Source organism: Pelodiscus sinensis, chromosome 1, assembly GCF_049634645.1.
Source record: "Pelodiscus sinensis isolate JC-2024 chromosome 1, ASM4963464v1, whole genome shotgun sequence".
Taxonomy (NCBI): Eukaryota; Metazoa; Chordata; order Testudines; family Trionychidae; genus Pelodiscus; species Pelodiscus sinensis.
In genome coordinates, this window is record NC_134711.1 from 152,589,024 (window position 1) to 152,610,209 (window position 21,186).

A 21,186-nucleotide genomic window follows, 5' to 3' on the forward strand; every position below is an offset into this window, starting at 1 on the left:
TGGACATTAAAGATGTGCTCTCAGTTTTTCCTGTTGGAGTTGTTCCACTTCATACAAATAAATAGAATTGGAACAGGGACATGGGCCTGTTGCCCCCCAGCCTACATGACTGGTCTGGCTGCGGGGCTGTAGGGTCAGTCTTTCATTATTATTATTTTTGTTTGTTTGTTGGTTTACATTTTTAAGTCTTGGTTTCATCATGATGCAGAACAGGAAACTTTTTGAAATCTCAAATTGTGGTGGGACAAACTATTACTCTCCAGGCCTGTCTATAAGTAAGTAATTGAAAAGTCTGCTTGCATAACTGTTCTGAAAATGTACCTGCATGTTCCTTTAGGACATATAATGGATTTAAAGACTATATTAAAACTGTTAAAATTATGTAATATACAGGTGAAGGAAAGGGTGTTTGTACATTTGGGTATGGTGCTTATATTAGCCACATATACAAAGTCAGTTCTGTTACTCGTGTCTGAGGTCATGTCGCACAGAGCTATGGCTGCAATGTCTTGAGGGCCGCTTGAAATGAAACAAGCTACTAATAGGTATGTCAGGAAGAGATGCCACAATTCAAGCTATTGGCCCATCACTTGTCACTTGTGAACAGAGGATTGATTGACTTTACAGGAGCAACATTTCATGGCAGTGAAGCTGGTACAGGTAGAAGTGGGTAATTACTCCAGTCACCCAAGGGTAGAAAGCAGAAGCATGTGTTACATTGACAGCACATCTTCAATCTCAACCAGCTTCAAATATGAGCATAGCTAGTAGGGATGAGACAAACATATGTGGTTCAGTTGAAGATTATAATTGAATATTTGCCTCTCTGACCTGATCCTTTCTATTGTTCATTTACTTTTAGTAAACCTCTCCCCATTCCTTGTGGAATCATTGCCTGTAAAGTTCTGAGAGAACAGGTGGGTGAGGTAATATCTTGTATTGGACCGACTTCTCTTGATATGAGAGAGAGAGGGAGAAGTTTGAGCTTACACTGAGCTCTTCTTCATGTCACTTATACTGTTACATACAGAGTCTTATTACTTATGCTGTTCAGGTCTGTTATGCTGCTACAGAGTGGACTGACAAATCCATCCACTTAAATGATTTATTACTCCAATTTGCTGGGCAGTAGAACTGATCACAGAAAGGACAAATTTGTCAGTTTCTTTCACAGAGATCTTTGAGATCTACAACAAGTGCAGAGGATCTGTGATTGAAGGAAAAATGATGCAGAAAAACAGTGACAGAAGACTAGGAAAAGGTAGAGATTGGCCATAGGAAGAAAAGGGGCATTATTTTCACTTGCCATGAGCTGTGTGAACTATTGGGATGAACTTAATTGCCATCTTACAAGGTTGCCTCAGCGCTGTTTGACATGTGGATTATCTGTTTGACATGCTGTTCCAGTTGGCAATCTCTTCTTGTTCTCACAGGGAAAAAAGCAAAGGAGTCTCCTGGAAGGGGTGTTCTCTGGGAAGAGTCCTCCACTCCGGAGCCTGCTCCTCCCTCTGTCCCCTTCATCTGAAATAAGTGAAGTCTGTTGATCTTCTATCCACACCTAAAGCTTATGACCGAGATTTTCAATATAGCCTCAGTTAACACTAAGCTCCATTGGAAGCTAATGGTTCTTGAGAATCCCATGCCATTATGCCCCTTCAGAAGTCCCAGCCCTCAAAATGATCATGGCTTGCAGGGAGGAAGTGGTGTTAGAGGACTTGTGGTTTGTGTGGGGGATGATGGATAGCAGAGATTTGTAGATGGTGGGTTATTGTGGGTGGAGAGTAGTTGCTGGCTTTACTTTTAATATGATTGTAAGTGGTAGTTTTATTAAAGGTGCCTACAGTGAATGAATGGATCTGTCTATATATCTGATTGATATAACAATCTTAATGACCTGTTACTTATTATAATCTCACCAGACCACCTCCACTTCTGTTTTGCACCTCAATCTTCCCCTAGAGACTTATCTGCTTTTGTATTGCAGAGTGGACCCTTCTCTCCATGGCTTTGTGACTGAGACGAGACAGTGGGCTGTCTAGGTTCCAGAACTCTTCAGCTCTTAGATCATCTCTACAGGGTTGCTTAGGTGCTAATCTCAAAACTTTTTTTTGATTTTTCTTCCACCCTTTATTGTATCTTTCACATGGATTTTCAAAAACAATCTGAAAATTATCTTTGGAAACAGAGTCTCTCTCTCTCTTTCTCTCTCTCTCTCTCTTTCAAAATAAATCTACTATGAAGAAAAGGCAATTTTTGTCAAAGTTGTCATTCCCCCAGGTCATTTGAAGATGAACCATGGAAAAGCCACAGCAGCTCTCTTCTCATTGTAAAAACAAATGTACACACTAGCTTTACCAGGGAGCAACTTAACAGGTGAAACTACGTTTCGAATGGGCTGTGTTTGATTTTCAGAAATATTGAGTATCCATAGTAGCTGCTGACTTTTTTCCCAGTTGACATTGGTGCTTAGCATCTCTGAATATCAAACAAGCATTCTTTCACTCAGCTTTGAACTGATCCCAAACTGCTTACATAAAATAAGCACAGTATACCTGGGTGTGGAAGGACTTAATGGTTTGGATTTGGGCCCTCAGCAGACCTTTTTTATGTCCCCTTTTCATGAATGTTGTGACAGAGGTGCATGGTAGGTACAGGAGGAGGGAGGGGAGAGGTTCCTTAGCACATTAACTAAAATCTTCCTTTGGAGTACCTTCTTCAAGCAGTATTTCTGGACCCTGACTTCCCCAGTCTGCCTCTAGCATTCTCTAGCATATATTCCAGCTCTTACATACCTCCTCCCCCTTTAACTTTCTTTCCCCCACCCTCCTCCTTTGTCCAATCTGTATGCAGTCCAGCTGGTGACTGAAAGCTCTTTGAGTCTCATGCAGTGGGAATGGTTTCTTAAGATTTATTTTTAATCTGTATTTTGTAAACAAGTTAGAGAAAACAAATGATGGAACCTTAGCCTATTCAGAGCTCTTGATGAATATGACAATGTGTACACAGCATAAGGTGTCCTTTCCCTTTATTGTTTTACAACTCTGACCACCCACAGTTCCAAGAGGATCCTTATAAATTGCATCTCTTCAAGGTATCATTTGAGAGAACTTAAAGTAGTCAGAACAGAAGAGGAAGTGAGGGAGAACAAATATATACAAGGAAAAAAATGGTAAAAAAGAGGGGGTGTTAAACAAACTTCCAGGGTATGCATTTCACCGGGTTTATCGTCCTTTTCCCCTTCTGGTGATCCCAATATACCCTCCACCTGAATGAGCTGATGCCCGCCCCAGTCCGAACAGGTCGCCAGTAGTCCCTTTTACTTGTCCGAGTTAACAGAATAATAGAATACTAGGACTGGAAGGGACCTCGAGAGGTCATCGAGTCCAGTCCCCTGCCCTCATGGCAGGACCAAATACTGTCTAGACCATCCCTGATAGACATTTTCTAACCTACTCTTAAATATCTCCACAGATGGAGATTCCACATTCTCCCTGGGCAATTTCTTCCAGTGTTTGACTACCCTGACAGTTAGGAACTTTTTCCTAATGTCCAACCTAAACCTCTCTTGCTGCAGTTTAAGCCCATTGCTTCTTGTTCTATCCCCAGAGGCCAAGATAAACAAGGTTTCCCCCTCCTCCTTATGACACCTTATTAGATATCTGAAAACTGCTATCATGTCCCCCCTCAATCTTCTTTTTTCTAAACTAAACAAACCCAGTTCCTCCAGTCTTCTCTCATAGGTCATGTTCTCTAGACCTTTAATCATTCTCGTTGCTCTTCTCTGGACTGTCTTCAATTTCTCCACATCTTTCTTGAAATGCAATGCCCAGAACTGGACACAATACTCTAACGGAGGCCTAACCAGCGCAGAGTAGAGCGGAAGAATGACTTCTCATGTCTTGCTCACAACACACCTGTTAATGCATCCCAGAATCATGTTTGCTTTCTTTGCAACAGCATTACACTGCTGACTCATATTCAACTTGTGGTCTACTATAACCCCTAGATCCCTTTCTGCCATACCCCTTCTCAGACAGTCGCTTCCCATTCTGTATGTACGGAACTGATTATTCCTTCCTAAGTGAAGCACTTTGCATTTCTCTTTATTAAACTTCATCCTATTTACCTCAGACCATTTCTCCAATTTGTCCTGATCATTTTGAATTATTACCCTGTCCTCCAGATTAGTCGCAACCCCTCCCATCTGCAAACTTAATAAGTGTACTTTCTATACTAATATCTAAATCATTGATGAAGATATTGAACAGAGCCTGTCCCAAAACAGACCCCTGCGGAACCCCACTTGTTATGCCTTTCCAACAGGATTGTGAACCATTAATAACTACTCTCTGAGTATGGTTATAATGCTAGTTATGCACTCACCTTATAGTAGCCCCATCTAAGTTGTATTTACCTAGTTTATTGATACGAATATCGTGCAAGACCATATCAAACGCCTTACTAAAGTCTAGGTATACCACATACACCACTTCTCCCTTATCCACAAGACTCGTTATCCTATCAAAGAAAGCTATCAGATTGGTTTGACATAATTTGTTCTTTACAAATCCATGCTGGCCGTTCCCTATCACCTTGCCCCTTTCCAAGTCTTTACAGGTGATTTCCTTAATTACTTGCTCCATTATCTTCCCTGGCACAGAAGTTAAACTAACTGGTCTGAAGTACCGTCAGCCGCCCGCATTGTATGGGTCGTGGCTCCAGTTTATTTAAGACACCGCCTGGGAAGGATTAGCCGAGGGTGGCAGGGTAGGGAGACCCGGCCCACCCTCATTCCCAGGTCCTGGCCCAGGGCCCTAAGGTGGAAATCAATTTTCCCTTACCTGGCTGATGGGGAGTCATTCCTAAACACGTCAGCCCACGGGCTACAGGACCCCACCCTGGGCCATTTCCCACTCACCTCCTATGGTCCCTGTGCCTCCGTCCCCTTTGTCTCCATACCGTTCTTGCTCTGCTGCACCTCTGCTCCTCTCCAAGGATCATGCTTCTTCTCCCACTTCCACTCTGCTAACCTCTACCTTTTAAACTCCCCGCCGTCCAGCCTTTCCTGGCGGCGGGGTTTTGGTGGATCAGCTGTTCCGCTGCTGCCAGGCTGGCGGGTGATATCATCCACCCTCACCGTTGCCAAACAGGCGCTGCATATCCACCGCTTCTCCTGTGGCCACAGCTGCCCCCACAGTGCCGGCACCATTCTGGCCAGAGTGTGGGGTGCAACCGCCCAGTCACAGGGGGACTAATGTCTCCTGTTATCCTCCTGTTTGAGTCGTAGCCGTCCATTCGTGTCTAGTCTAACACAATGCCAGGGGCCTGTTTTATGAAGTTTAGTGCTAATCTATTCCCCATATGAACCCATTTTTTTCTGAAAGTAGTTGACCATAGCCACAATATCGTGTATCTGTCTGCCTGACTAGTATTCGCATACACAGACACAGACATGCTTTTTGATACCATCATGATGAAAACACTGTAGGAGTGTAGACCATGGGCTTCCAACTCAGAGGTTGCCATCTGACTTCAGAGGCATATGACTTTGACATTGGCAGACTAGTTGCCAGCTGATGCTGAAACCCCAAGCCAATTGACTTGTATTTTTGATATTGATCAAAATGACTGTTAAAAGTATTTGGTCTTTAAACTACATGAAAACTAATGGGATGTTGCAGAATTTTTTTTTTTCTCGCTTATCTGTATCGGATTATAATGTGGCTGCAAGCATTTACATTTACATTGTGTATACCCCTGTAACTAAATAACCCATCAAAGGATAAAATAGCCTTGTGGAATGCAGCTGAAGAACTTTAATAGAAAAGTGCTAATTTCAAAGCATTGTCTGTGATTGGAGGTCAGAGACTCAAAATGCATTCCTTGCTCTCTATAATCAAAGGAAAAGCTCAGGTTAGTGATAATCCTGTCTGTGAGAAGAAGCAATAAAAATTGATTCACCTATGGATAGTTTGGACTCTGAGGACACATCTACACAGCAGGGCTAAATTTGAAATAAACTATACAACTCGAGCTACACTAATGGCGTAGTTTAAGTCAAAATAACTTATTTTGACTTTTGACACCATCTATACAGCAATTATTTCAAGAAAGCACTCTTCCCTGACTTCCCTTACTCCTCTTACAATAAGGGTAACAGGAGATGGAGTAAACAGTCCTCCAGTTTGACATTATTTTGACATTATTTTGAAATAACTGCTTGTGTGTAGACATGGACTATGTTATTTTGGAATAACATGAGTTATTCCAAAATAATGCTTCTGTGTAGAGAGAACCTTACGGGGAAGTGCAGTAAATGTAAAGTTGAAATCCCCAGAGACAATCTGGGAACCTGACGAGACTTCGGGAAAATGGCACATTATTGCATTACTGCTACCATTTGGAATTACAAACTGTGGCACAACTTCTTGCTTCTCATTTGATCTCTCTCTCCCCTCCCCTCCCCTCTCCTGACCTACAGTTGTCCCCATCACATTTGGCTCCTGGTTCCAATTTCCCTTGCTGTGAATCTTATCCAATTTATGTCTGCTTCTGGGGCTCCAATTCTCCCCAACCTTTGTCAGATTTCTCCTCCTTTCCTTCCAGCCCCTCATTCAGTCCCTGGCTCCTTCCCTTCTTTCTTCAATGGTCAGTCCTACATTCCTACTCTTCCCTTGCTTTTATTTATTTGCATCCAAATCAGACTGATTTCTCCTCTGTGTTCTGTTCTCTGTACAGCTCTTGCTCCAGCAATTGGGGGTGGGCTGTCTGGCAGGAACCCAGGTGCATGCTTGCCAGATTTTGACAGTGTATATGTTCATTATCAGTTTCTTTACTTAGCTACAGTCAGAGAACACTGCATATAGGGTAGGTGGCATAGAATACATTTGTCAGATGTTACTGCCAACGCTGTTCTCTGAGATGAAAACAAAGGGAGGGAAAACACCATGATGGAAGCAAGCCCTCTTGAGTATCTGGAATCATACACAAAAATAAGGATTCTTTTTGTTTAAACTGGTTTATGGTCTGTTCACTTAAAGGCTTGATCCGCTTGTCCCTTTGGAAATCTATTTGCAAACTATTTTCTTATCAAAATAATGTGCTACCACACTGTAGCTGCTCAGAGGTATTGCATGTGCTGCACCCACTCTTTTATTAGTAACCTTGGACATTTCAAGAGCTGAGTACAGAAGTACTCAGTAAAATAAGTGAAAAATTCAGGTACAAGAACTGACCGTTTTTCAGTGAGAGGAGGCCAGTGAGATACACCGTGGCTAGCAGGAGCAGAGTGAAAATAGGAGAGATCACTGCAAGTGAACGTAAGGTGAGACTTTTCAGATGGGTGTGTATGATACACATGCAAGGGAGAAAGGCCTATAGAAATGCTCACTGGGAAACCAGGTCTCTGATCTGCCTCCTGGAGGTGACAGAAGCAAGTGAGCTGATGGATTTTGGCAGAAGGGGTGGTTAGTCACCAGACCTTCCTCCAAGAAAACAACAAAAAGTAAGATGACTCCATCACCTGATAATCTAGGCTATGTCTAGACTGCAAGCCTCTTTCGAAAGAGGCTCTTTCGAAAGATACTTTCGAAAGAGCCTCTTTCGAAAGAGAGCGTCTAGACTGCACGCGGAACTTTTGAAAGAGCAAGCCGCTTTTTCGAAAGAAAGCACCCAGTGAGTCTGGATGCTCTCTTTTGAAGAAGCCCTATTTACATTCAAGAACGCCTTCTTTTGAAAGAAGCACTTTCGAAAGAAGGCGTTTTTCCTCGTGAAATGAGGTTTACCGCCGTCGAAAGAAAAGCCGCGTTCTTTCGATTTAATTTCGAAAGAACGCGGCTGCAGTCTAGACGCAGGTGAAGTTTTTTCGGAAAAAGGCTACTTTTCCCGAAAAAAACCCTGAGTCTGGACACAGCCCTAGGGAAAAGCATGGCAGGGCCTGTTGGGGGCTTTGTAGCCTTTTGTGTGTGGATTTAATACCATTGAAAGGTGCTTGGCTGACTTTGCTAATAAATTAAATCTTGTTCAGCCATACAGGTTGTAAAGTGCATAGAAAACTAGTAACTGGGAGAGGTCAGACTTGAACTTTTTGTTGGCTGTTTTTTGTTTTGATTTTATGATTCCAGTTCATTGTACTTTATCTTCCAACAGCCACCTTTTTACGTGGGGAAGGGAGTGAATACCTGTTCTGAGGTCATTGTTTCTTCTATTCCATCCCAAACAATGAAATAGGGTACCTAAATGTATTAGAGTATCAGAGGGGTAGCCATGTTAGTCTGGATCTGCAAAAGTGACAAGGAGTCCTGTAGCACCTTGTAGACTAACAGATGTATTGGAGCATAAGCTTTTGTGGGCAAAGACCCATTTTGTCAGATGCATCTGACGAAGTGGGTCTTTGCCCACAAAAGCTTATGCTCCAATACATCCAGTTACATCCAGTGCTACAGGACTCCTTGTCCTTTTAAATTTATTAGAGGTATTCTTATTACCATATGCAAAGACTTTAGGAAAAATGTTGGTCATTGAAACTAGGGGCTTCCTTTCCTTTGATGCTAGCAATCGTGAGATCATGAAAACCTTTAATGATAAACGAATATAACGAGTCCCCTCACAAAAAAAACAAAGTTACAAGAGTTGCCAAATTTGCAAATATTCAAGAATGTCTGAATTGGTTGACTGAACAACAGATGATAGATTGTCCTATAACACCTCTCCCACCCTTAAAATATATATTATGCAAATGGATTTCCTTCTATAGCTAGGTGAATGCTGGTCCTAGGCCTGAAGTTAATTTAGAATCTTATCCCGTAGTACTGTGGGTAACTATGCAAGAAAATGTTTGTTCAAAAATTTATTTCCATTGAATTACTAGACAAAATGGAAATTTGTGTTTCAGTTGGGACGAGGTTACGTAATAGCTTATTTATGGAACCTAAATCTTAGATTAAGTGTAAGCTGTCATTTAAATAAATGTGTGCCGATGTAATATGTAAAAGACTCAACTATTTACAAGGGGTGAGGTAGTCTGTAATAGACTCCATGGCCTAGGCCCTTCTGTGACAATTTCTGTAGAAATTCCTGTGTATGGATATCTATCCTCACTAGTGAGACAATAGGTTTTTAATTGTAAATAGAACCTACAATGTTGCTTTACTGAGAGGTAGCAAGGATCTATATTTCTATACGTGTTTCTTTAAACCTGGAACTCTGGTGCCCCTTCAGCATTCATCCCTGAGGGAATAGGAAGTCCTTTGTGCTACTTTTGAAATGTATTCCCCTTCCTTTCTCCAAATAATTTAGCTCCCTAGTTACTAAGGGTACGTCTAGACTACCGCGTTTTGTCGACGGAAGTTTTGTCGACAGATACTGTCGACAAAACTTCCGTCGACAATTTGCGTCCAGACACATGGAGTTCTGTCGACAAAGCAAGCCGCTTTGTCGACAGAACTCCGTAGTCTGGACGCAACGTTACAGGCAATAACACCTTCTGTCGACAGAAGTCTGTCGACAGAAGGTGTTTTGCCTTGTAAAATGAGGTATACCAGCGTCGACAAAACCGCGGAGTTCTGTCAACGTTATGTCGACAGAACTCCGCGGTAGTGTAGACGCTGGTATTGTTTTGTCGACAAAAGTCCACTTTTGTCGACAAAACTAGGTAGTCTAGACACACCCTAAGATTTCCCTTTTCTGTAGTTTTTTAATAAGAGACAAAACCCCAACATGGATATTTAGAAGTGAGTTCAGAAATTATGACTCTGTGAAACTCAGTGTTTCCAGCCTTAGGGAGTAGAAGAGGATGGAATGTGAAGCAGGTGCTGCACTCTGTCTCAAGCAGGTACTTGCAGATGGTAAAAAGGGAAACATTGAAGAGTGCAGTCCTAGCACCACTGATCTCACTGGACTTAAGGGGTTCCACAGGATAAACTGACTTCAGTGGGGCTCAGATTTCATCCGGAGAGTGAATGTTTCACATTCTATACGTCTTCTAGAACAGTTTATCAGATGCTAGAGGTTAAATATTTAACATAATGCTGCTTTTAGATTACATGCTAACTTTTTGTGTGATTGCTTGCGGAACTTTTTTATTAATCATATTTATTTTAACAGATTGCAAACGTGTGCCATGCACTTTACCTACACATTATAAAAATGACAGATCGTTTCCCTAAAGCGTTGAAGTGGGAGGAGCCGCAAGCAATAAAAAAGGGAGATATGGATAAGTGTGGGGTGGGGAACAGGGAAAGAATATGACACAACTTAAAATGGATGCCAAATATAGATCTACCGTGACAGGGTCAGAACAGAAGGCTATAAAAAAGTAGTGTGTGTGTGTGTGTGTGTGTGTGTGTGTGTGTGTGTGTGTGTGGTGGGGGGAAGGGGCAGGGAGGGAGGGGTCTAAAGCTTCAGACTGAGGAGATCTTTGTTCCCAGATTAATAGGGAAGGGCTGGTTTAGAACCTGCAGAAGCAATCAGGAGCAGTGGAACACCTGGGGCTAATTGACCAGGCCTGCAGAGTCAAGGCCAGCCTAGGGCCATTAGAACACCTGGGGGCAATTAAGAAATCCAGTTCAGTCTGGTTATAAAAGAAGCTTTGCCTTCAATTGGGGAATGCATGTAGCTGAGGGGACAGAGGAGGGTTCTGCTGGGAGAAGGAGGAAAGCAGACAACTGAACGCTAGGAGGACAAACTTGAGAGAAGGAAGTAGCCCAGGGGTCTTGGAGCTGTCTTATAGCAGGTATTGGGGATTCACACAAGCAGCTACTACTACAGGCCCCTGGGCTGGAACCTGGAGTAGAGGTTGGGCCCTGGTTCTCCCCCTACACCCACCTCCTAATTTCTACTTGGGGAAAAGGACTGTGGAATTTATTCTCCGTTTTGCTATATGCTGGCCAATGATGAAAAGAGCTCTCTAAACAGCAAATTAAAGCCCTAGAGCTATGTCTACACTGGCGGCTTCTTGCACAAGAACATCTTGCGCAAAGGTTCTTCTGCAAGAGGTCTTGCGCAAGAACACATCCACACTGTCATGTGTGCGCTGTGCTTTTGCGCAAGAGCATCTGTGGCAGTGTGGATGCTCTCTTGCGCGAGAAAGCTCTGATGGCCATTTTAGCCATGTGGCTTTCTTGTGCAAGAAATCCCTGCCGTGCATCCACACTGCCCTCTTGTGCAAGAGCTCTTGCACAAGAGAGCTTTCGCCTGTTCGAAAAGAGCATAGCTCTTGCGCAAGAAGCCCTCTCCTACCACACTTTACTGTAAATCTTCTTGCGCAAACTTGGTAGGCAGTGTGGACGCTCTGCGGAAGAACAGCCGTTCTTGCGCAATAACCCGCCAGTGCAGACATAGCGTAGGTGTGGTTCCTAAAACTGTGGGCTGTTGTGAGACTCCAAGGCAAGCAAAATCACGAGGAAGTGCGGCACCCACCGAGTTTTCATAGGTGCTTTGTCACACTACCTTTGTATAAAATCAACTTACTGAAGTATCTGACCTCCTCACAGTGCAACATCAAGGACAAGCAACCAACAAAAATCTCTCCTTTTTTGTTCATGAGTAGTTTTAAACATAGATTTTTTTTTCTCTTTCCTCTTCCCTCTCCCCACATTATCTATTGTTAGTTGCATTTAATGTGGTACAGCTGTTGAGCTCTCTGGTATTAGAATGCCATATTGATCTTTCACTTTGATTTTTGCAGATGCAATAATCAGATACATGAACTGCAGCTGTGCTGGGTCTGTGAACTAAACCTATAGAAATGTGCTCTCATTTGTAAAGTGGGGAAACCGAAAAGCTACAAGAAACTGAAATCAGGCATTGGCCTGAGTTTTTACTGAAGTAAAAGAGGCAGCTCCATTGATTTGAGTTTGCACCAGCAAAGAATTTGGCACCCTGAGCCAGATTCCAGCCATGGCATGACTCCCTGATTCCCCCCCCCCCCTCCCGGCACCACTCCCCTCCGTCCTATGTATATTTCACATTATGCCTGGCACTCTGCTGCTAGTAACATTGCTTTTCTATCTATGCAGTGCCACAGAAGTGAAATTTTCCTTTGGGACACTGACATATGCTGTTACTGCCAGGAGTAACTTCTCCATTCTCAGCATTTCTTCCTGGAGCCATATAGTCTCATTAATGACATAAGTCTATGGACAAGCCTCCTCTGAAGTAATATTAAGTGTATTTATCATACTGAAATAAACTAGTCCAAATGTTCCTGAATGTGATCAGCGCACGAGGCACAGCAACAGAGGTTTTGTCATGAGAAAACTGTTGCTGATAGAGAATTTGTGGTGGTGCTGTTTAGTTTTCTTACATAGCCAAAGGAAAAAGCTGTATACAGCCAATTTAAATTTAACTCCTGTGTCACCTTGCTTCATATTGGTCAATTTGTCTCCAGTCTGTGTGAACTAGGTTACTGATTTTTAGCTGAGGGCAGTGTTTCTGCTGTTAGGGATTTGTTTTAATCCCCCATTGAGTTAGAATTGTAAGAACATGTTGAACTTTTGTTGTCAGAGTTAAAAGAAAATAAGTTACAGCAAGCTAACTATGGATGTGTTTACATGATAGCAGCACAGGTCCAGTGCTTTAGTGGTATCACAGTAGTGCCATAGCATAGGTTCTTCTTACATGGACAGTTTATGTAAAGAGAAACTTTATGTAGTAAAATCCACCACTCTGAAGTTTATTCCATTGACCTAGTTACATCTACTTGGAGAGTGTGGGTTGGGGGAGGAGGAGAGGAAGGTCGGGTTGACCTAACAAAGTCATGCAAGGAGAGAGATTATTCACAGACTTGACAATGAAGTTAGTAAACCTCATTTTTACATGTGGACCAGACCTGACTAAATGTTAGTCTAATCTCTGTTACATTAGATTATAAATCCAAATGCTCCTCTTTCTGGTATCTGTGCTTGTGGCCTCTGCCCCCAACAAATTTAGGCCCATGATACTCTACTGTATCTTTTTCTTATAAGAGTTAGGCATACACCTGCCTTTGGACAATGCAGATGGATAGCAGGAAATGTCAATAATGATACTGAGTAGGGAAACTGGTAATTCTGCCTACAGTTGAAGTTGCCCAATACCTCTAATAGATTTTTCAGTTGCTTATAACTTTGACAAATTATAACTATGAAGGCTGAAATTTACCATGCTGGACATCTGCCTTTGGTTGTACTAGTTGGCAAAGTACAGCAAAAATAGCTCCCCCGTTTCAAAGAGTACAGTTATGGGGAAAATACATTGTCCACATTAAAAAATTTCACACATGCATTTTGTAAGAATGCGCTACCACCTTTGTGCATTAACAGAGTTGGGACTTCAAATTTAGCAAGGGGAGTCTACTTGGAATATAGAAAGTGTCTTTTTCTGCCCCCATGAAAATACATCCACCTTTTGATATAATATTGGCTTCTGAAAATCACATGTTCAGTGGTGAGAGAAATTTGTGTATGGTCATGCAATTAAACAGTAGCATAATGGCTACATCTAGACTACATCCCTTTTTTCATAAAAGGGATGTAAATTAGACGTATCACAATTGTTAATGAAATGTGGATTTAAATCTCCTCCATTTCATTAGCATAAAAATGGCTGCTGCTTTTTTTCGGCACGGAGCTTTGTCGGAAAAAAGCACCAGTCTAGACGCTGATCTTGCGGAAAATAAAGCCTTTTCCAAAAGATCCCTTATCTATGAAATAAGGGATAAGGGATCTTTCGGAAAAGGCTTTATTTTCCGCAAGATCAGCATCTAGACTGGCACTTTTTTCTGACAAAGCTCTGTGCGGAAATAAAAGCAGCAGCCATTTTTATGCTAATGAAGCGGGGGAGATTTAAATCCCTGCTTCATTAGCAAATGCAATACGTCTAATTTACATCCATTTTACAAAAAAGGGATGTAGTCTAGTCGTAGCCAATGTGTTTGCAGAAGCGAGATCAAAGAACGCTGTGTGGGCAGCCTGAACTCTGTGGAATTCCCTAGCTCTTGAGTTCTGAAGACCTCATATTTTGTTTGTTTTGGACAACTAGTGTGTGTGATCTGTGGAAGAGGTGAGATTTAAGAAGATGAAATACTTTATAACTATAGCATTCTTTTTATTATTTACTTTCCCTTGCCAGGGGCAAAAGGAGTAGGCAGTCAGCCATATAACTATTTATTGTAGTAAAAGATATAGCTGAACTGTAATGTTTAATTGCAAAACAGTGGCTACTGTAGCTACATATAACTATTACATATAGTACTAGTATATGATCCTTAAAACATGTATTCTTTCCTTCACACATGTTGGTTCCTACATTTCCTCCCTCCTCTGCTGCCTTCCTATCATCTGCTCTTCTCTATGCCTTTTTTCCTCACTTCATTGTTCCTCCTCTTCTCTGCCATATTGGAGCATTGCTTGCTGTTTTCACACCACTAGGTTAGGTTCCTCTGACCAGCACACTCTGCTCTGTTCTATGAGATCTGGGTGTAGCATGTCGTAAAAGAGTGAGAAAATAAAGGCAGATTATGTTGGCACTGGAGATGCTAGGTACAAATTCTGCTCAAGATAGTGTGCTGTAAAAGTGTAGCCAGTGAAGCTATCCCATTCTGCCAAAGTGCCACACTAGCTTGTTCGGAACTAACGTCGGTACGTCTCCTGAAGATGGAATTTACATCTTCCAGCACCTATGTAGACGAACCTCTGAGGACTGTCAGGTATTTGAGAGGTAGCAGCTCCCTTCAGTGTAATCTAAGACAATTGAGACATGCCATAGGCAACAGGATGAGAAGGGAATAACTGTGCATTGATTGTGGGCCCTATTTCCATACAGCGTGCCAAGATTCCTTTTGAAGTAATCTTGAAGTAAAGTGTTGCTGCAGTAGTAGCAATGCATATTAGAGCCATTTTTGTTGGAGAAAATCAAAAGGGGGGAAGGGGAACTACCTTGAATGTCTCACCAGAAGACACTGAAATGTGCCTGATTTAAAACTACAGAGGATACAACAGGCTGAATAAAATCAGAGGGCCAATGACATAGCACAGCAAACATCATAAGCTGAGGGAGAATCATGACCGCTAATTGATCACGGCATAAGCTAACCATCCATTTACCCTCTTAGACACTACTGGCACTTGATAAGAATTATGATTACTCTTCGGTATTTTTCAAGAAGCTTGTGGACATATTGGTAAGCACCTTGTACTCCAGCGAAGGGATTTTCCTGTAATGGGTTCCTGAAGTCTTGTTTGTCATGTTCAAAGGAAGGTCATTGTGAAAGTTATATTCTCATATTTAAAAAGAATAATGTGCATTGCAGAGTATAATAATCATATTTAATTAGCATGGGAGGTTCTCTGAATCCATCAGCCATCTGTCTGTTTGCTTCTCCAATGTAAAAAGCTGAAGTGAGGTGCCAGATGTGACATAAGATGTACTTGGATGACACAGAAAGGACCCCCAAAGCCATAAGTAGGAAGAAGTAGCAGAAGTTTATGGGGAGATGACAGGTCTGGTTATATTCCACATTACTGTGGTGACAAATGGTACTAAATGTTTCTAGCAATGCTTCTAGTTTCACAAGGCCTTTTTGAGAACTTGCTTTTTCTCAGAAGGGGCTATGCTTGATGTAACGTTTATAAAGCACCATACATCACTCTTAGCCATTCATCATCATAGTTTGCCAGCCAATCATTGTTATCGGCATATTTCACTCCATGTGAATTAGACCATTAGAAGTGACTTGCAAACTTAAAAGGGGGAGGGAAAGTGCCTTTTTTGCTTTTCATGAGGATGTAAAAATTATTTACATTGGAAATATCACCAATGTCATTTTTTTCCCTTTCCTACTGGTCACTTTGAAAGATCAGGGAATTAGAATGGTAGCATTCCAATTTCTTCCTTTAAGGTGTATGGTTTTTTTGAATGATCTTAGATAGATATTTCCCCCCAAGTGGTGTTGGGAACTTTTGGTTTTTAACACCTCAATCATACAAAGTTGTGAACAGTCAATTTTTTTAAAAATTCCATTCCATCCTCAATTGCTTAGGTGCTACAATCCTACCAGTTTGCCAATATAGTGGGGTTGATGAGAGCTGAATTTGTAATGTAAAAGCCAAAAATGAAGGTAACAAAATATATTTTCAATCGTTGTCCCCTTTTTTTGCTTCTTTATGATAAAAATCCAATTATTTTGCTTCTTGAGGTCACTTTAAAAAAGATTAAAAATCCACTTTTGCAAGTAAATAAAGAATTAACCATGAAAGAAAATGAAACTCTTTATGGTTCTCTGGCAATGCAAATTAAATCTATCTAGATAACCTTGTATGCCTTTTATCCTCATTATAAAACTCTCCTAAGAAGCTAACTATTCTGGAACATCTTAAAAAGGAGTGTTCTAGTCATGACATTTCTTACCATGAATTATAATCATGCTGCAATTCATTGTGTTAATCTGCCAAAAAGGATTGCAAATAGAATTTTTTTATATCCCTGCTTTCAGTGTTACCTGAGTGTAGCCCTCAAGAGTTAAGGAAGTTAGGAACCCAGAGTCTCCATAGACTTTTAATAGAAGTGTGTGTTGCAATAAAGTACCTCCAAATCAAAGTGGAGTGAACCATTAATTTTCTGAGTGTTCCGTTCCCTATAACCTTGTTTGTTCTTTTGTCTGTGTTCAGCAGATGGCTAGATGACTGGCATCCTTTAACAACATTCAGTGCTCATTATCACCATGTCATTTCAAGCGCTGTTTCCATCTTTCCTGCTCTTTTTTCCCTCCTCCATTAATCAACCTATACTTTCATGTGTTTAGCAAGCCATTGACAGAGTTGTGGATTTTAATGCTTGACTTTATTTTTTCCTCCATAAATCCTACTCGCTATTGTGGGGAAAAGGCGGGCAATTTGATGTACAAGGTGATTGATGAATTATTCAGCTCAGCAACTGCTGTAGAAAACTTTTAGAAGCGGGACTTGTTGTTCAGACCAGGACAAACATTTTAAAAACTGAAATCTTCAGGGTAGTCTTTTCTTGCAATGTTTAAAGAAGTGCTGATTAAAATGTAAACAGTGCGTCATAATGTTAAACAGATGCTGAACAAAAGCTATGTTAATTCAAATTGCTTATTTGTGGATGCTTGTGAAACCTAGGGTACGTCTAGACTACAGGCTTCTGTCGACAGAAGTTTTGTCGACAGATACTGTCGACAAAACTTCTGTCGACAAAGCGCGTCCAGACTACATTGAGTTCTGTCGACAAAGCAAGCTGCTTTTGTCGACATGGTAGTCTGGACGCAAAGGACAGTTTCCATTCAATAACACCTTCTGTCGACAGAAACTCTGTCGACAGAAGGTGTTATTCCTCGTAAAATGAGGTTTACATATGTCGACAAAACTGCTGAGTTCTGTCGACGTTATGTCGACAGAACTCAGCGGTAGTGTGGACGCAAGTATAGTTTTGTCGACAAAACTCTGTAGTCTAGACACACCCCAAGTGTCAAAACTGTAGTTAAAAGGCAGTATTTGGTACTAAACAGGGCATTCTAATATTAGGGGCTGGGGGGTTTATTTCAATCTCCATATTCGCAAACCTGATAAGTGGTATGTTTACAAGTTCCATCGTTGGCACAATATCCCTTTCAAGATACAATTGCCTCACAAATTTCAGGAGTCACCTTTAGAGTAGATTGATGGATATTTCAGTGTGTGAGCAATACAAGAAATAATTCTTGGGTGAACTAAAAGCAATTTTTTAAAATTTCTGATGAATGGTCTCATTCAGTCCAAAGCACAGCATTTAATATCTGTTTTAAGCATTTTTAATGTTTTAATTACAAAAAGAAAATTTGATATGAACAGTTTTGAATAAAACACTATTTTTGGAGGGGGAGAAGGGATATTTTTAGGGAGTCTTTTGACCAAAAAAAAATTGGCAAAATTGATTCAACTTTGCAAAGAGCTTTGATATTCTCCAAATTATTTTTTTCACTGAAAGTATTGGTTGAAAAAATACATACAGTGTTACTTATCACTCACAGTGATAATTAATCATCAGTTTGATAATTGTATATAAAGGAGCTGATACATTGGCATGAGAGAGTTGAGTAAGTTGGAAGAAGCCCTGCTGAAGTCACTAGAGTCACATAACTAGTGAAACACCATTAACTACAGTGAAGGCATCTCTGGCTGACATTAATGTGAATGAAATCAAAATCAAGCCCCATATGTATTCATATCTATTCACAGTAGTGCTTTAATAGGAAAACATTTCAGGTGTTTGTCAAACACTCTTGGCATTGTCCTAACTCTCTTCCCACTGACTCCAATGGGAACACAGTTAAACCAGTATTTAGTGTTGTAGGAAAACTCAACTCGCAGCATGGATCTTTGACAGGCAGGTAGAACAAGTGAGCCATGAAATGCCGGGCAATGCAAAGTCAGTAGAACTTCCAAACACATTGGGCATGAAGGTTGTTCATAAGTCTGAAATGCTCTGTAACTCTGAATAAAACATTGTTTTTCTTTCAAAAATTACCAGCTGAACATTGACTTCATACAGCTTTGAAACACTACTATGCAGAATAAAAAAGCTACCATCTCTTTTTTTTTTTTAAGAGAGAGGTAGCTGTGTTAGTCTGTAACTGTACAAATGAGGAAGTCCCATGGCATCTTGGAGACAAATTTATTATATTATGACTTAACAAATATGTTAGTCTCTAATGTGGCAAGTCTGCTCATTGTTTTCTATTTTTTTAGTTTTATTTAACACAGTCCTGTATTTGCGTTTTTCCTTGCTTCTGTTAGATTCCATATTTCCAATTTGAAACAAGGTGCGTGGTTGACTGGTCAATTCATAACTCTGATGTTCGTAATTCTGAGGTTCTACTGTAGTTGGTGTCTCTATGAACTTTATCCAATGTGCTGTGAACTAAAGTAAGAAGAACAGATTTCCCCACATGTGCGTATACACCCCATCACGTTTCCCATGTGAGTATATTTTAAATAGCTTCTGCTGTTAATTCTCTTAAAATCTGTGCTTTCTTAAATTATTGGCAAAAGATTGCTCCCTCTGAACCTTATTTCATTTGCATTTTCCACATTATCGTGTAAGTAGGAAAAGTGTGACTGCAAATCTTTTATTAATCATGGGAAATTCTACACCTGTGTGAAACATGATTCATGCTTGCTTCTTGACTAGCAGTTACAGCATTCTAGATGTGAATTTTCATAAACTGAGCATGCCACCAGAGTGGTGTGAAAGATGTAATCACCAGTACAAGTCAATAACCTCTAATGAGAACAGTGTGTATGGAGATTCTAGGCACAAACTTCATATTATTTAGTGCAGTAAATTTTAAAAGAACGTGTTTATTCTTAAATAGAGAGAAACTTATAATTCCCTCTGAATGGCAATGCTTAAAAAAACCCGTGCTACAATGTGATTCCTTGAATTACAGGAATGTTTAGTAGAAACTTCTTGTAAAGGAACACTCTAGAAACAAACAAATTACATAGAAGTAAAATGTAGTCCATTATATTTAGTAACTAAAAGAAATAGCAACTTTTCAAGAATTCAGAGAGATCATTCAAATAGTATGGGATGTTGACTCTATTACTGAAAAAATTTAATTTAGTGGAACCAATAATTAATGAAGGCAAGTATTGAATAATAGGAGGAAAATTTGTATTTGACAATCACTGTATTAGTTGTGGCTAATACAGACTGCATTTAGCACAATGAAATTAAATGAAACTAATAAATATTATAAAAATCAATACAATTACATATATAAATCAATGCAAATAAATATTGGATTGAGCCTAGCTAAACCCTTCTTCCCGAGGCATATTTCAGAACAGCCTTTCCATTTAAATAGAAACACTTCATTTTGTGATCAAACTTGTCACGGACTGTCATGTAACAGACCTGGGTCCAATTTATGGATTTATCATAACTGATAATTAATCTAATTTGTTTCCTCTGAACCCACAATATGTAGAGCCCCTGTGCAGATATAAAATGTATATAAGCATCTGATCCATGATCCATAAATACAGTATGTTCTGTAGTTATATGTGGGGTGAGATATATGTGTGTCTATAAAGCAGATATCCACAGATTTATAAGGCTCTATCCATAGGTCCAAACCAGTACATTGATCTACTGCTGGGCACCTTTGCTGAAGAAAAACATTTGTTTGGAATAGTCTAGGCTGATAAGTTATGTAAATGCTTGCGAAATGTCCTTGTAACCCATTGGTCAGTGTGTGGTGTGTCTGACACATGAGATGTGAATTTGTTAAAGGTAGCTTTAGCTTGGTAAATGAGACATTAAGCTCTTGAAGTTCAGTTCCCACTGTTAGATAGGAAGGTGGCTGTCCTAACTGCTTGCAATAAACTGTGGCCTTGGACCTGCAGTGAGCTCCGTGTGGCTGGACCATGTACTCATGCAAAGCTCTTCTCAAGTTCATTAGTGTATGTCTTATGGCGGGATTGGAGCCCTGGTGCTCCCACATACTTGGAACAACAACAGCAAGTCACTCAGGATACAAATGGCAGCACTGGAGTGGTAGAGAGAGGACCAGGTGGCAATTATTTCAGAAGTAGGTGGGTGAAGCAGTGTTTTGATAACCATTTTAAATATGGTTATGAGCCAATATGTGGATAGGGATTTCAGATCAACGTCAACATCCATACTCACATCTTTTGAAATGAGGTAAACTTGAGTGTGTCTTTTGTCCAGGTACCCATTTTTGGGAGAAGGCTTAGATATCTCTTTCCCTGGCCAGTACTGAACTACTGATTACCTGCCTTGTAGGCATGCATACATGTGTTTTTAAGACCAAGATTTTAACTAGCCAGTGTGTATGGAATTCTAAACTAAGATCAGTAATGAACTACACTCAAATTAAAAATCCCACTTCTAGCTGCACATTTGTTAGTAGTAACCAGAATGGGGTTAAGGTTTAGATTCAATATCAGAAATTTACAGCAGCGCCTTACACGGATATTGCAGTTGCCACCTAAGCAAGTTTTAAACCAGCAAGTTCAGAGCCAAGTTTTAAAAGAACCCCCAAAAGGTGGGACATGCACAGAGCAGGTAAAGGAATGCAAACATTCCAAAAGTCTGCCCTGTAGTGAAATCATGTGATAATTGTAAGATTATGAGTAAGGCACTTTAGTTTGTGTGGTCCCAGATTAAATTAAATTGATTTTAAAG

At 40.5% G+C, this 21,186-nt stretch overlaps 1 long non-coding RNA gene across 2 annotated transcripts in view; it reads left to right on the forward strand.

Annotated features, from left to right (window-relative positions):
• The first annotated feature begins 18,132 nt into the window (after window positions 1-18,132).
• The window catches only part of LOC106731545 (uncharacterized), a 48,533-nt gene continuing 45,479 nt past the window's right edge, over window positions 18,133-21,186 (forward strand). Inside the window, exon 1 of one of the 2 annotated variants that reach the window (XR_012897497.1) lies at window positions 18,133-18,953. This is a non-coding gene — a long non-coding RNA (uncharacterized LOC106731545). The remainder of the gene's footprint in view (window positions 18,954-21,186) is intronic. The other variant, XR_001367810.3, reaches the window with a different exon arrangement.